Source organism: Macaca mulatta, chromosome 15 (genome assembly GCF_049350105.2).
Source record: "Macaca mulatta isolate MMU2019108-1 chromosome 15, T2T-MMU8v2.0, whole genome shotgun sequence".
NCBI classification, from domain to species: domain Eukaryota; kingdom Metazoa; phylum Chordata; class Mammalia; order Primates; family Cercopithecidae; genus Macaca; species Macaca mulatta.
Genome location: NC_133420.1, coordinates 53,300,099 through 53,315,983, shown reverse-complemented (window position 1 = coordinate 53,315,983; position 15,885 = coordinate 53,300,099).

Below are 15,885 nucleotides of genomic sequence, written 5' to 3'. Positions count from 1 at the left end.
CGCCTCAGCCTCCCAAAGTGCTGGGATTACAGGCGTGAGTCACTGCGTCCAGTCGCCTTTTCTGTTCTCTTCCTTGATCTTAGGAGTTTAGGAAATGATCACACTCCCAGATGCAAGATCTGGTGTCCCACCCTCAAAACCAATGGACTCACAAGATCCCACCAACAGATCTGAATGATCTAGGACTCATAATGCAGGCTCTGAAGTTAGAGAGACTTAGAGTCAAATTTCAACTCTGCCACTTAACCTTGCACAAGACCAGTATCTCAATTAGGTTAGGATAGTCAACAATGCTAAATAAGAAAATTAATTTCTCAGCAGGGCGCGGTTTTTCACACCTGTAATCCCAGCACTTTGGAAGGCTGAGGCACAGATCATGAGGTCAGGAGTTCAAGACCAGTCTGGTCAACATGGTAAGACCCCGTCTCTACTAAAATACAAAAATTAGCTGGGCGTCGTGGCACATGCCTGTAATCCCAGCTACTCGGGAGGCTGAGGCAGGAGAATTGCTTGAACCCAGGAGGCGGAGGCTGCAGTGAGACCAGATGGCACCACTGCACTCCAGCTTGCGCGACAGAGTGAGACTCCATCTCAAAAAAGGAAAATTAATTTCTCATCACAATATATGTCCAACATAGCTTAGTGGAAGGCAGTGCTCCATACTATTACTCAAGAACCCAGGCTGAAAAAGGTTCCATCTTATAATGTCACCATCACAGCACATGGTGTTCAGGGATACTAAGACGGGGAAAGATGGGAGAAGGGCCAAGTTTGAGATTTTAACCATCTCATCCCAGAAAGGATACAATGGCATTCCAGTTGTGGTCCATCGGCTAGAACTAGTCATGGAGCCCTGCCAACCTGCAAGGGCCTAAGAATCACCACCTTCCTTGTTACCAGAAAGTGAAGAACTGGATATGAGTAAATAATTTTACTGCAGCCAGGCACACAGAGTGTGATACTACTGTGCAGTTACTTTCTTCCTTCAAGGTTCCTGCAGGTCCAATAGACCAAGGATTCATTAAGCTAAGGAAGGGCCCTGTTGTTTGTATAACCACTCATCAGAAGACTCTGTCCCCCATGTCACTCTCAACCTCAATGCCACTGCACAATGAACAGGCTCAGTTCACCAGCATGGGCTTATGCCCTAGGCTTTTCTTCCTAACCAGTCTTGCCCTATTGTCCTGCTTGATTTTTTTGGCCTCCCCCTCTCAGCTTGAGCTTTATCCTAATAAGAAACTCTGTAGGACAGAAAGCTTCATATCTTGTTCAGCTCTTGCCAGTTCTCCTTATGAGCAGTCAATTAATGTTTTAGCAGTGGAGCCATCTTGGATCCTCAAACTTCTTGGAGGTCAAAGGGTTAAACAATTCCCAGTCACAATGAATTTGCTGCCAAAGATGCACTCACTCAGCCTTCCCAAGTGACTGAATATGTAAAAAAGGGTTATGTACAAAGATGTTTATTGAAACATTATTTGTAATAGCAAAATATTGGGAATAACCTAAATGTCCACCAAAGGAGAATGTTTATAAATATGAATCATCCACATGATGGATGTATAAGTTATGCCTGCCAAGTTCATCAGGCTAAACAGAAGAGACGAAATCAGATTACTTATTAGGATGGAGCTGATGTCCTAACCCAGTGGTTCACAGTGGGACCTGCTTTCATTTTGTTTGCTCTGCAGTTCTACTTTCCCAGATTTTATTGGTTCGTTTTGGGGCCATTCTATAGGCAGCATCTCCATGGGGCAGCCAGGGCCCAGCTCATGTGTAGTTGGGTAGCCTTTGCTACTGCACTGGTCCCCAATCCAATCATCTGTGATTAGCGGAGCAGCTAGCTGTCCTCGAAACTAGAGAAGGTTGCCCTAGCCTCTAATTTATTCTCCTTTAGTCAGTCTAATTCAGTGAAATATTATGTACCCTTTAAAAATGGTATTTACCAAAAGTTTTTAATGACCTGGAAAAGTATGCAGGAAATATTGTTAGGTTTTTAAAATTTATAAAATGGAATCTATACTCTGATATATGTTGTAATGTAAATGAATCTTAATGGCCGGGCGCAGTGGCTCACGCCTGTAATCCCAGCACTTGGGGAGGCCAAGGTGGGTGGATCACCTGAGGTCAGGAGTTCAAGACCAGACTGGTCAACATGGCAAAGCCCCATCTATACTAACAATACAAAATTAGTGGGGTGTGGTGGTGGGAACCTATAATCCCAGCTACTCTGAAGGCTGAGACATGAGAATCACTTGAACCCAGGGAGCGGAGGTTGCAGTGAGCTGAGGTCACGCCACTTCACCCTAGCCTAGGCAAAAAAGTGAAACTCTGTCTCAAAAAAAAAATAAAAAATAAAAATAAATGAACCTTGAAGACATACTAAGTGAAATAAGAAATAAGCCAATCAAAAAAGGGTAATATTGTATGATTCCACTTTCTTTTTTTTTTTTTTTTTTTTTTTTTTGAGACGGAGTCTCACTCTGTAGCCCAAGCTGGAGTGCTATGGTGTGATCTCAGCCTTCACTGCAACCTTCACCTCTGGGGCTCAAGCAATTCTCCTGCCTCAGCCTCCCAGGTAGCTGGGACTGGAGGCTTGCACCACCACACCCAGTTAATTTTATGTATTTTTAGTAGAGACGGGGTTTCACTATGTCACTCTGGGTGGTCTCGAACTCCTGAGCTCAGGCAATCCACCCTCCTCGGCCTCCCAAAGTGTTGGGATTACAGGTATGAGCCACCATGCCCGGCCATGATTCCACTTACATGAGGTGCCTGGAGTAGTCAAATCATAATGACAGAAAATAGAAGGGCAGTTGCCAGGGGCTGGAGGGAGAGGAAAATAGGGTTTAATGTTTAATGGGTATGGAGGTTCAGTTTTGCAAGATGAATAAAGTTCTGGAGATGAATGGATGGTGGTGATGGTTGCACAACAATGTGAATGTACTTAATACCATTGAACTGTACACTTAAAATGGCTGAAATGGTAAATTTTATGTTATTTTACCACAATTTAAAGAATTGAATCTATAGTTTCATCACAAATGTGTGAGTTTTTTTTTTTTTTAAACAAATGTTTGAGTATATGTGTGTGCGTGTGTGTGTGTGTATAACCATGCCTAGTGTTCTGCTTTTGGTAACAAGAGGAAGATGCTACAGTTTCTTCCCTAACACTCTTCCTTTAGCTAGTGCAAGGGCTGACAAACTGTGGCCCTTCAGCCATATCCAGCTTCTCATCTGTTTTCGTAAATAAAGTTTTATTGAAACACGGTCATGCCCATTCATTTACGGATTGTCTGCTTTTGTCCAACAATTGCAGTCAAGTAGCTGCAATAGAGACAGTATAGTCCAGAAAGCCTGAAATATTTACTATCTGATCCTTTATACGAAAAGCTAGGCTGGGCATGGTGGCTCACGCCTGTAATCCCAGCACTTTGGCAGGCCGAAACAGGTGGATCACCTAAGGTCAGGAGTTCGAGACCAGCCCGGTCAACATGGCGAAACCTCATCTCTACTAAAAATATAAAAACTAGCTGAGTGTGGTGGCGCATGCCTGTAACCCCAGGTACTTGGGAGGGTGAGGCAGGAGAATTGCTTGAAGCTGGGATGTGGAGGTTGCAGTAAGCCGAGATTGCGCCACGGCACTCCAGCCTGGGTGACAGAATGAGACTCTGTCTCAAAAAAAAAAAAAAAAAAAAAGAAAGAAAAGAAGAAATTTGCTGAAGCTGGGCTTGATGGCTCACGCCTGAAATCTCAGCACTTTGGGAGGCCAAGCTGGGTGGATCGTCTGAGGTCAGGAGTTCGAGACCATCCTGGCCAACATAGTGAAACCCCGTCTCTATTAAAAATAGAAAAAATTATCTGGGCGTGGTAGCGTGCACCAGTAATCCTAGCTACTCAGGAAGCTGAGGCAGGAGAATCGCTTGAACCCGGGAGGCAGAGGTTGCAGTGAGCTGAGAGGATGCTACTGCCCTCTAGCCTTGGTGACAGAGTGAGAATCATCTCAAAAAAACAAAAAAAAAAGTTTGCCGATCTCAGCTTTAGTGCATTGAGAGCACACATGGAAACTAGAAGAATGATCAAAACTTTACTGTTTCAGTTCCCAGTTCTATATTTCAAGCCCGAGCCTATAGGCCTGGAGACTCCAGAGTTGGTGTCTCTTCTCTATATACTTGTTCTTCAACTTCTCAACAGGCTCAAAGTCTTCTATTTAGATGAGACACCCAATGGGGTTATCCCAGGCCCCAGAGGTGAGAAAGACAAAAGGAAAAAGAGGTTCTCATGGTGAGTCTGATTTGTTCTTTCTGGAGTGGCATTACCAAGAAAGACCTTCCTAAGGTACCTGAAACTTGGGAATGTACTAGAAAGTGGGGAGAGGGATCATGTTGTCACATTTGCAAACGCAGATTTTTTTTTTAAATCTGGAAGGACATGTACCAGTAAATTCATTATGATATCTTTTCTTTTTTTTTTTATGGAGATGGAGTCTCGCTCTGTTGCCCAGGCTGGAGTGCAGTGGTGCAATCTCGGCTGACCACAACCTCCACCTCCCGGGTTCAAACAATTCTCTTACCTTAGCCTCCCAAGTAGCTGGGACTACAGGATCACGCTGCCACGCCCGTCTAATTTCTTGTATTCTAGTAGAGATGGGGTTTCACCATATTGCCCAGGTTGGTCTCAAACTCCTGAGCTCAGACAATCCGCCCACCTTGGCTTCTCAAAATGCTAGAATTATAGGTGTGAGCCACTGCGCCTGGCTGATTATGATATCTTTCAATTGTGGGATTACGGATAATTTTTAAGTTCTCCTCTATAATTTTTTATATTTTATGATGTGTTATAATGACTATACATTGCTTTTATATAATCAAAAGGTAAAGTTATTTTAATATTCCAAAAAATTATTATTAAAAAATCCCAGGAGCACACCAGGTTAAAATCCAGTGAGAATCACATGAGAAACATTTCAACGGGGTCAAAAATCTGGGTAATCCTTAGCTAATCTAAGTTTGTTCTCTTGACCTGAACTCTACTCAGAAACAGCTGAAATCTGATAAGCCCAATATTTTCCTGGCCTGCTCAGCCACATGACCCATAAATTTCGTTTGTCCAGGCACTCCCTGCTCTCCTGGGAATTCCTGTGCCTTCTACAACTTTAAAAGCAGCATTTAAGCTGCTGCGTACCTTTTTGGTCAAAGGTTCTCTTTTCTTTCCCCTTTTTTTTGTTTTTTTTTTTTTTTTTGAGACGGAGTCTTGCTCTGTCGCCCAGGCTGGAGCGCAGTGGCCGGATCTCAGCTCACTGCAAGCTCTGCCTCCCAGGTTTACGCCATTCTCCTGCCTCAGCCTCCCGAGTAGCTGGCACTACAGGCGCCTGCCACCTCGCCCAGCTAGTTTTTTGTATTTTTTTTAGTAGAGACGGCGTTTCACCGTGTTAGCCAGGATGGTCTCGATCTCCTGACCTCGTGATTTGCCCGTCTCGGCCTCCCAAAGTGCTGGGATTACAGGCTTGAGCCACCGCGCCCGGCCCCCCTTTTTTTTTTTTGAGACAAAGTTTCACTCTTGTTGCCCAGGCTGGAGGGCAGTGGCTCCATCTCCACTCACTGCAATCTCTGCCTCACAGGTTCAAGCGATTCTCCAGCCTTGGGCTCCCGAAAAGCTGGGATTATAGGCGCCCGCCATCATACCTGGTTAATTTTTTGTATTTTTAGTAGAGATGGAATTTCATCATATTGGCCAGGCTGGTCTCGAACTCCTGACCTCAGTTGATTCACCCACCTCGGCCTCCCAAAGTGCTGGGATTACAGGCATGAGCCACCGTGCCTGGCCAAAGATTATCTTTTCAAAGGCCATAGACATTGGTTCTGCAGAGTAGTAAGTCAGACCTGGATTAGGCTTTGCTACCTACCTGAGTTAGGATTAAGTATTAAAATTTTGTCTCTTAAGGGAAGGTAACCCTATCTATGAGAGAAGAAGGGATTCTCTGCTATTCTGCTCACTTACCTCTTACTCTCCCAAGGGGACTAAAAACTAATCTGAATTGTATACAGTGACTGAGTCTTTCTGTTAGTGATGAGGATTTCAGGTTCTCCACTGACCATTCACAGAGAAAGTGTACAGACTTGGCCAACCTTTTATGTTATTGTCATGATGTCTGTCCTTTGTCCACAAGGAAATTTCTTGTGAGGGATGTATGTAGCTTTTTAAAATCTTCTTGCCATGTTTTTTAGAAATAGATTGGGAGGCAGGTTTGCCCTAAGCAGTTCCCAGCTTACTTTCCCCTTTTGCTCCCCACATTCAACATTTCCCAAGATCCATTCCATACATGTTGCCCTGGTTCCAGTTAGCCAGCATCTACAATTCTTTTATATGTACGTTATTTCTTCATGGAGCTAGTAGATTGAGTAGATTGGTGATTCTCTTCTCCTGTTCCTCTTCCCCGGAGCAAAAGTGGTCTGAGAAGCAGGCCTTTCCTGGATACTGAAGGAGGCCTGCCATCTTGCACTCATTCCTTGATTTCCTGCAAAGTAGCTGGTCAGAGTGGTGGCATCCTAAGATTTGTGTTTAAATTTAGGGAGAGGAGGCAGGTCAGGCACGGTGGCTCACACCTGTAATCCCAGCACTTTGGGAGGCCAAGGCGGGCAGATCATGAGGTCAGGAGATCGAGACCATCCTGGCTAACACGGTGAAACCCCCTCTCTACTGAAAATACAAAAAATTTGCTGGGCGTGGTGGCGGGCGCCTGTAGTCCCAGCTACTCGGGAGGCTGAGGCAGAAGAATGGTGTGAACCTGGGAGGCGGAGCTTGCAGTGAGCCGAGATCCTGCCAGTCCAGCCTGGGTGACAGAGCGAGACTCCATCTCAAAACAAAACAAAACAAAACAAAAAAATTAGGGAGAGGAAAAAAGACTTCAAAGGCCTTGCCTTGCCTGTATCACAAGGATCTGTACTAGGTTTTTGGCATAAGCTGAGATATTTTCTTTATGTTATAGAATCAAGACATGCTTACAAAATTTCAGACAATGTCACCTTAATCTATTAACCCTCACCACTACTCCTTATATTACCTAACCCAATAGAGGTACAGAGAAGACTAAATAAAACTAAATGGGAAACAGTAGCTAAAGAGCCAGGTACATAGTAGAGGCTTAGTATCAGGGAAATTTTTCTTCTCTCCTCCTCCTTCTTCATCCTGATCTCAGGGGCCCTTTATCTAATAACTATAGAGTTTATAACACTGAATTATAAACACCTAATTTACTAGATTATGAGTGCCTAAGAGGACAAAGCTGTATTTGTTTTTTGTTTTGTTTTGTTTTGTTTTTTTGAGACAGAGTCTCACTCTGTAGCCCAGGCTAGAGTGCAGAGTCGCAATCTCGGCTCACTGCAACTTCTGCCTCCTGGGTTCAAGTGAGTCTCCTATTTCAGCCTCCCAAAGTTGGAATTACAGGCGCCTGCCATCATGCCGGGCTGATTTTTGTATTTTTAGTAGAGACGGGGTTTCACCATGTTGGCTGGGCTGATCTTGAACTGCTGACCTCGTGATCCACCCTCCTAGGCCTCCCAAAGTGTTGGGATTACAGGCATGAGCCACTTTGCCTGGCCCCTAAGCTATATTTTTCTTATTCACCATTTAGTTCTCAGAGCCAACTCCTGGTGTCCTTGCCAGCACATTAACCACTAAGTCTTGAGATAGTGCTCCCACATTAGTAAATTTCACCTTGCACCCTTATACTTCACCTCCCCTGATTCAGCATTCCCCAAGAAACACTCCACACATGTTGCCCTGGTTCCAGTTAGCCAGTTCCTAGAATTCTTTGGTATGTACATTATTTCCTCGTGGAGCGCAAACTGTACTTTTTTTTCCCCCCTCAGGCTCTGATGCAGCTTGTCCCTAATTTATCGGACTTAGGGTAATGAGGGCAGGTAAGAGCAGATCTTAAGGAGTACAAGTATCATCTTGCAAGGAACCTGCCTATGGAGAGTTTTTTAAAAAGCTCTAGTCAAGGGGAGACTGCTTTCCTCCTAACAAGAGTGAAGGAACTGATAGGAATCTGGAGATGCAAGATTCTTAGGTTCATGCACTCAGATGTTCCCATCCCAGGTGTTAGTTCCTGCTCCTTTTCTATTAGGGCCCTGAGTTTGCATGAATCTAGTGAGGCTTTACATTTTGTCTTCTCCATAACTCAGTCATTCTTAAATCCTGATTTACAGCATTGTCTGCCCTGGGGCTGCAGGAGTTGAGGTTCTCCTTAAAGCTACCATGAAGTACTTTTGACTTTCACAACATACTTGAATTAATTGTTGTTTGACCAGAATCTGTCATTTACTGCCAGCACAGTGGCTCACATCTGTAATCCCAGCACTTTGGGAGGCTGAGGCAGGTGGATCACTTGAGGACAGGAGTTCAAGACCAGCCTGGCCAACATGATGAAACCCTGTCTCTACTAAAAATACAAAAATTAGCTGGGCGTGGTGGTGTGCGCCTGTAATCTCAGCTGTTTAGGAGGCTGAGGCAGGAGAATCGCTTAAACCCGTAAGGTGGAGGTTGCAGTGAGCCGAGTTTGCGCCACTGCACTCCAGCCTGGGCGACAGACCTAGACTCCATCTCAAAAAAAAAAAAAAAAAAAAGCATCTGTCATTTGCCTTCATGGTTTCTGAAGAACATAATAAAGTCATAATAAAAGAACATAATAAAAGTCATAATAAAAGTCAAAAATTTCCACAATTCTCATAAAGGAAAAAAAAAATCCTATTATGCCTATACCATCAGATGCCTTAGCTAGCTCATAATCCAATGCTTCCCCCTCCACTCACACCCCATTCTAATCCACTGCTAGTGAGAGTCTTAGCAATTGTTATACCCCAGCATGCCAGGGTTATCACTACCATGCCAACCACCACCAGTGGGGTGATTGGCAAGTGAACCAGTTCCCGAGTCCAGCCTAAGAGTCAGCTTTCAAGGGTCACTCCCGGTACTAACTGTCTTGAAAATGCCTTTGCAAAAATTTTAACAGTGAGAAAGTTATGACAGTGAAAGAGATCTGATCTAACCAATTTCCATCTTGCCTTTAAACCTCCAAACTGCACTAAATCATCCCTGAGCTTAGCGCAAGCTAACTTTAGGGGACATTTAGTTTACAGTTTAAATGATAATAACCCTTCCCCAAAACTAAACTGCTTTTTCTTTTTCTTTTTTTAAGACAGAGTCTTGCTCTGTCACCCAAGCTGGAGTGCAGTGACACAATTCGGCTCACTGCAACCTCCACCTCCCGGGTTCAAGCGATTCTCCTGCCTCAGTCTCCTGAGTAGCTGGGATTACAGGTGCGTGCCACCACACCCAGCTAATTTTTCTATTTTTAGTAGAGACGGAGTTTCGCCATGTTGGCCAGGCTGGTCTTGAACTCCTGACCTCGTGATCCACCCGTCTCAGCCTCCCAAAGTGCTGGGATTACAGGCATGAGCCACTGCACCTGGCCACTAAATTGCTTTTGTAAAGCTAATGAAAGAAGACCACCAGGTTAGGAGGATGAGGAACCTGAATTTTGCTAAGACGCAGACATAAATGGATGACCAGCCATTATTCCAGAGATCACAAGATTTGCAACTCCTCCAGTTACTCCTGTGGATAAATAACATTACTGTTGTAGAACCTACGATTGGTCTTTTGAGATGTCTTTTCAGGTTTTTGCATTTCTGATCAATGATTCCACCTGGCCCCACCAACCAGTCCTGTGGTCACAGCCAGAAGCGAACTCCCTGGCCTGCCAAACTATCCCTGAAAAACCCTAGCCTCTGAATTTGGGGGAAAATTGCTTTGACTAATGACTGTCTCCCATGTGGCCTGGCCAGCCTTATGTCTATTAAACTCTTTCTTTATTGCAATGCCTTGGTCTAAATGAATTAGTTTTGTCTGTGTAGTGAGCAGGGAAATGCATTAGTGGTTACAGTCTCAGCCTGGGCTCCCCATCAAAAGTAGATCCTACAACAAGATCCCCGTCAAAAGTAGATCCTACAACAAGATCCCCGTCAAAAGTAGATCCTACAACAAAGCTCAAAGAGTAAGAAACTGGAGGGAAAGAAGCAGAAAGAGCAAGAGCCCACATGTTATCAAGTTGGTCACCACTGGTCGCCACTTTGAATAACTGGCCCTTCTGAAGCATATAGACTGTAATCCAGAATTATCTTCCCAGGAGAGAGAAACAGGGACGCGAGAACTTACCTATCAGCTCTCATGCCCCCATTGTCATGGGCTGCCTCATGGAGTGTTAATTCACATCTCCAGGAGGTGCAGGTGTAAGAGTCAGGCAGACTTCCCTGGTGGGTGGGTAGGTGGGAAGTGGGGGAAGAAAACAAGAGGTGTTCAGTGCAACTGAGTCCAGGTACTGTCAGGCTACACTTGTGTAAAGCTGGTTGCCAGAGCAATGACATAAAAGGTGGGCCAAGTCTGCACACTTTCTCTGTAAATGGTCAGCTAGTAATTATTTTAAGCTTTGCAGGCTGTATAAGGTCTCTTTCATGTATTCTTTTTTCTTATTTTACAATTCTTTAAAAATTTGAAAAAAAAAATTTCTTAGAGTGTGGCCTTAAGAAAACGAGCCACAGCCAGATTTGCCCAGTCGACTACACTTTGCCACTTCCTGAGCAAGAAGATGTGAAGCCTCCTCTGGGGAGAGAGGTCTTCCTTGACCTTATTTATGAGTGCACCTACCCCTCACTACTCTCAATCCCCCTTCTTGCTTGATTTTTCTCTTTAGCATTTATCATTCTCTAAAATGTTATATAATTTACATATGTATTTAGCATATTGTCTGGGTTATTCAATAGAATGCTAGCTCTACGCATGCATGCATGCTTTTTTTTTTTTTTTTTTTTTTGAGACAGTCTTGTTCTGTTGCCCAGGCTGGAGTGCAATGGTACAATCTCAGCTCACTGCAACCTCTGCTTCCTGGGTTCAAGTGATTCTCCCGCCTCAGCCTCCAGAGTAGCTGGGATTACAGGCACCCACCATCATGCCTGGCTAATTTTTTTTGTATTTTTGTAGAGATGGGGTTTCACTGTGTTAGCCAGGCTGGTCTTGAACTCCTGACCTCAGGTGATTCACCTGCCTCGGCCTGCCGAAGTGCTGGGATTACAGGCATCAGCCATCATGCCCAGCCAGATTCAAAGATTTTCTGATTGGCAATTAGTTGAAAGAGTTTATCAAAAGACCTGGAATCAATAGAAAGGAGTGTCTCGATGAAGATAAGGGTCTGTGGAGATCAAGATTCTTATTATGCAGATGAAGCCTTCAGGTAGCAGGCTTCAGAGAGATGAATTGCAAATATCTCTTATCAGACTTAAAAAGGGGCCAGACCCTTAGTTCATTCTCTCCTGGATCAGGGAAGCAATCTAGAAAGGGAAGGGGATTCTCTACAGAACGTAGATTTTCCCCACAAGAGACAGCTTTACAGGGCCATTTCAAAATTTGTCAAAGAAATATACTTTGAGGTAAAATACTTCGATTCCTTTCAAGGTCTGCTATGTGTCATGTTGGTATCTTATTGCTACAAAGAGTCTCTTTTGTCAGTCTTAAGGTGGCTGTTTTAATGTTAATGCTGGTCACCTGTGCCAGAATTCCACTGGGAGGAAGGTATAATAAGGCATGTCTGACCACCCATTTCCATCACGGCCTGAACTAATGTTTCGGGACTACTTTAGAATGCCCTTGGCTGAGAGGACAAGTCCTTTCAGTTGGTTGGGGAGGTCTTAGAATTTTATTTTTGGTTTACAGCGGTGTGAACCTCAAATACCTGAGACAGGTCTCAGTCAATTTAGGAAGTTTATTTTGCCAAAGTTAAGGATGTACGCCTGTGACACAGCCTCACGAAGTCCTGATGATATGCACCCAAGGTGATTGGGGCACAGCTTGGTTTTATACATTTTAGGGAGACGTGAGACATCAATCAATATAGGTAACATGTTCATTGGTTCCTCTGGAAAGGCAGGAAAACTCGAAGCAGGATGGGGGCTTCCAGGTCATAGGTAGGTAAGAGAAATGGTTTCAGTCTTTTAAGTTTCTGATTAGTCAGCCTCTCTAAAGAAGGCAATCAGATATGCATTTATCTCAGTGAGCAGAGGGATGACTTTGAGTTCTGTTTGTCCTTTGTCCACAAGGAAATTCCTTGTGAGGAAGGTATGTAGGTTTTTTTTTTTTGAGACGGAGTCTTGCTCCATGGCCCGGGCTGGAGTGCAGTGGCATGACCTCAGCTCACTACAACCTCCGCCTTCCATATTCCAGTGATTCTCCTGCCTCAGCCTCCCGAGTAGCTGGGATTACAGGTGCACACCACCATACTCAGCTAATTTTCGTATTTTTAGTAGAGAGGAGGTTTCTCCATGTTGGCAGGCTGGTCTCGAACTCCTGACCTCAGGTGATCTGCCCGCCTTGGCCTCCCGAAGTGCTGGAATCACAGGCACTTGGCTCCATGTAGTTTTTTTCATTGTTTTTATTTTGAGATGGAGTCTCACTCCGTTGCCCAGGGTGCAATGGTGCGATCTTGGCTCACTGCAACCTCCGCCTCCACAGCCGGCCCCCATGCAGCTTTGTTGTTTTTTTTTTAAATCTTAGTAGCTATCTTTTTAAGGAATAGAATGGAAGGCAGATTTGCCCTAAGCAGTTACCAGCTTGACTTTTCCCTTTGGCTTAGTTATTTGGGGCCCTAAGATTTATTTTCCTTTCACACTGGTCACAGCACAGGGAGACAGAGTTATTACTCCAATCAGTCTCTCCAAAAATTTGGAGGCTAGGGCTTTTCAAGGACGGTTTGGTGGATCCCTTCTAGGTAGGGCCACTAGGACCAGTTGGTGGGGGTCGATGGGTCTGGATGAAGCCACTGGTTGTCAGAAATGCAATATCCTGAAAAGACATCTCAAAAGGCCAATCTTAGGTTCTACGATAGTGATATTATCTGCAGGAGTAATTGAGGAGTTGCACATCTTGTGACCTCCAGAATAATGGCTGCTAATCATTTACGTTGTAAACCAAAAATAAAATTAGAAGACCCTCTGCAACCATCTGAGTGGACTCAGCCAAGGCACTCTAAAATTTAACCTGAAAGACTGGTTCAGGCCATGATGGGAAATGGGGGTGGGACACGCCTCAATATATCCCTCCAGCGTTAACATCAACACAGACCTTAAGTCTGATGAGAAACTTTTAAAGTCTATTCTCTCTAAAGCCTAGAGAGGCATTCTGCATGATAAAACCTAGGTCTCCACAATCCCTATCTTAACCCAGACAATCTTTTCTACTGATAATAACTTTCTCAACCAATTGCCCATCACAACAGAATATATATATTTTTAAAATTATACTTTAAGTTTTAGGGCACATGTGCACAACGTGCAGGTTTGTTACATATGTATATATGTGCCATGTTGGTGTGCTGCACCCATTAACTTGTCATTTATATTAGGTATTTCTCCTAATGCTATCCCTCCCCCAGCCCCCCACTCTATGACAAGCCCTGGTGTATGATGTTCCCCACCCTGTGTCCAAGTGTTCTCATTGTTCAATTCCCATCTATGAGTGAGAACATGTGATGTTTGGTTTTCTGTCCTTGTGCTTGCTGAGAATTATGGTTTCCAGCTTCATCCATGTCCCTACAAAGGACGTTAACTCATCCTTGTTTATGGCTGCATAGTATTCCATGGTGTATATGTGTCACATTTTCTTAATCCAGTCTATTACTGATGGCCATTTGGGTTGGTTCCAAGTCTTTTATTGTGAATAGTGCCGCGATAAACATACGTGTGCATGTGTCTTTATAGTAGCATGATTTATAATCCTTTGGGTATATACCCAGTAATGGGATGGCTGGGTCAAATGGTATTTCTAGTTCTAGATCCTTTAGGAATCGCTACACTGTCTTCCACAATGGTGGAACTAGTTTACAATCCCACCAACAGTGTAAAAGCGTTCCCATTTCTCCACATCCTCTCCAGCACCTGTTGTTTCCTGACTTTTTGATGATCGCCATTCTAACTGGTGTGAGATGGTATCTCATTGTGGTTTTGATTTGCATTTCTCTGATGACCAGTGATGAGCATTTTTGCATGTGTCTGTTGGCTGCATAAATGTTTTCTTTTGAGAAGCGTCTGTTCATATCCTTTGCCCACTTTTTGATGTGCTTTTTTTTTTCTTGTAAATTTGTTTGAGTTCTTTGTAGATTCTGGATATTAGCCCTTTGTCAGATGGGTAGATTGCAAAAATTTTCTCCCATTCTGTAGGTTGCCTGTTCACTCTGATGGTAGTTTCCTTTGCCATGCAGAGGCTCTTCAGTTTAATTAGATCCCATTTGTCTATTTTGGCTTTTGTTACCATTGCTTTTGGTGTTTTATTCATGAAGTCCTTGTCCATGCCTATGTCCTGAATGGTATTGCCTAGGTTTTCTTCTAGAGTTTTTATGGTTTTAGATCTAACATTTAAGTCTCTAATCCATCTTGAATTAATTTTAGTATAAGGTGTAAGGAAGGGATCCAGTTTCAGCTTTCTACATATGACTAGCCAGTTTTCCCAGCATCATTTATTAAATAGGGAATCCTTTCCCCATTTCTTGTTTTTGTCAGGTTTGTCAAAGATCACATGGTTGTAGACGTGTGGTATTGTTTCTGCGGCCTCTGTTCTGTTCCATTGGTCTCTATCTCTGTTTTGGCACCAGTACCATGTTGCTTTGGTTACTGTAGCCTTGTAGTGTAGTTTGAAGTCAGGTAGCGTGATGCCTCCAGCTTTGTTCTTTTTGCTTAGGATTGTCTTGGCTATGCAGGCTCTTTTTGGGTTCCATATGAACTTTAAAGTAGTTTTTTCCAATTCTGTGAAGAAAGTCATTGGTAGCTTGATGGGGATGGCATTGAATCTATAAATTACCTTGGGCAGTATGGCCATTTTCACGATATTGATTCTTCTTATCCATGAGCATGGAATATTCTTCCATTTGTTCATGTCCTCTTTTATTTCACTGAGCAGTGGTTTGTAGTTCTCCTTGAAGAGGTCCTTCACATCCCTTGTAAGTTGGATTCCTAGGTATTTTATTTGCTTTGTAACAATTGTGAATGGGAGTTCACTCATGATTTGGCTGTCCGTTTGTCTGTTCTTGGTGTATAGGAATGCTTGTGATTTTTTCACACTGATTTTGTATCCCAAGACTTTGCTGAAGTTGCTTATCAGCTTAAGGAGATTTTGGGCTGAGATAATGGGATTTTCTAAATATACAATCATGTCATCTGCAAACAGGGACAATTTGACTTCTTCTTTTCCTAACTGAATACCCTTGATTTCTTTCTCTTGCTTGATTGCCCTGGCCAGAACTTCCAACACTATGTTGATTAGGAGTGGTGAGAGAGGGCATCCCTGTCTTGTGCCAGTTTTCAAAGGGAGTGCTTCCAGTTTTTGCCCATTTAGTATGATATTGGTTGTGGGTTTGTAATAAATACCTCTTATTATTTTGAGATAGGTCCCATCAATACCTAGTTTATGGAGAGCTTTTAGCATGAAGAACTATTGAATTTTGTCAAAGACCTTTTCTGCATCTATTGAGATAATCATGTAGTTTTTGTCGTTGGTTCTGTTTATGTGATGGAGTACGTTTATTGATCTGCATATGTTGAATCAGCGTTGCATCCAGGGATGAAGCAGACTTGATTGTGGTGGATAAGCTTTTTGATGTGCTGCTGGATTTTGTTTGCCAGTATTTTATTGAGGATTTTCACATCGATGTTCATCAGAGATATTGGTCTAAAATTCTCTTTTTTTGTTGTGTCTCTACCAGCCTTTGGTATCAGGATGATACTGGCCTCATAAAATGAGTTAGGGAGGATTCCCTCCTTTTCTGTTGATTGGAATAGTTTCAGA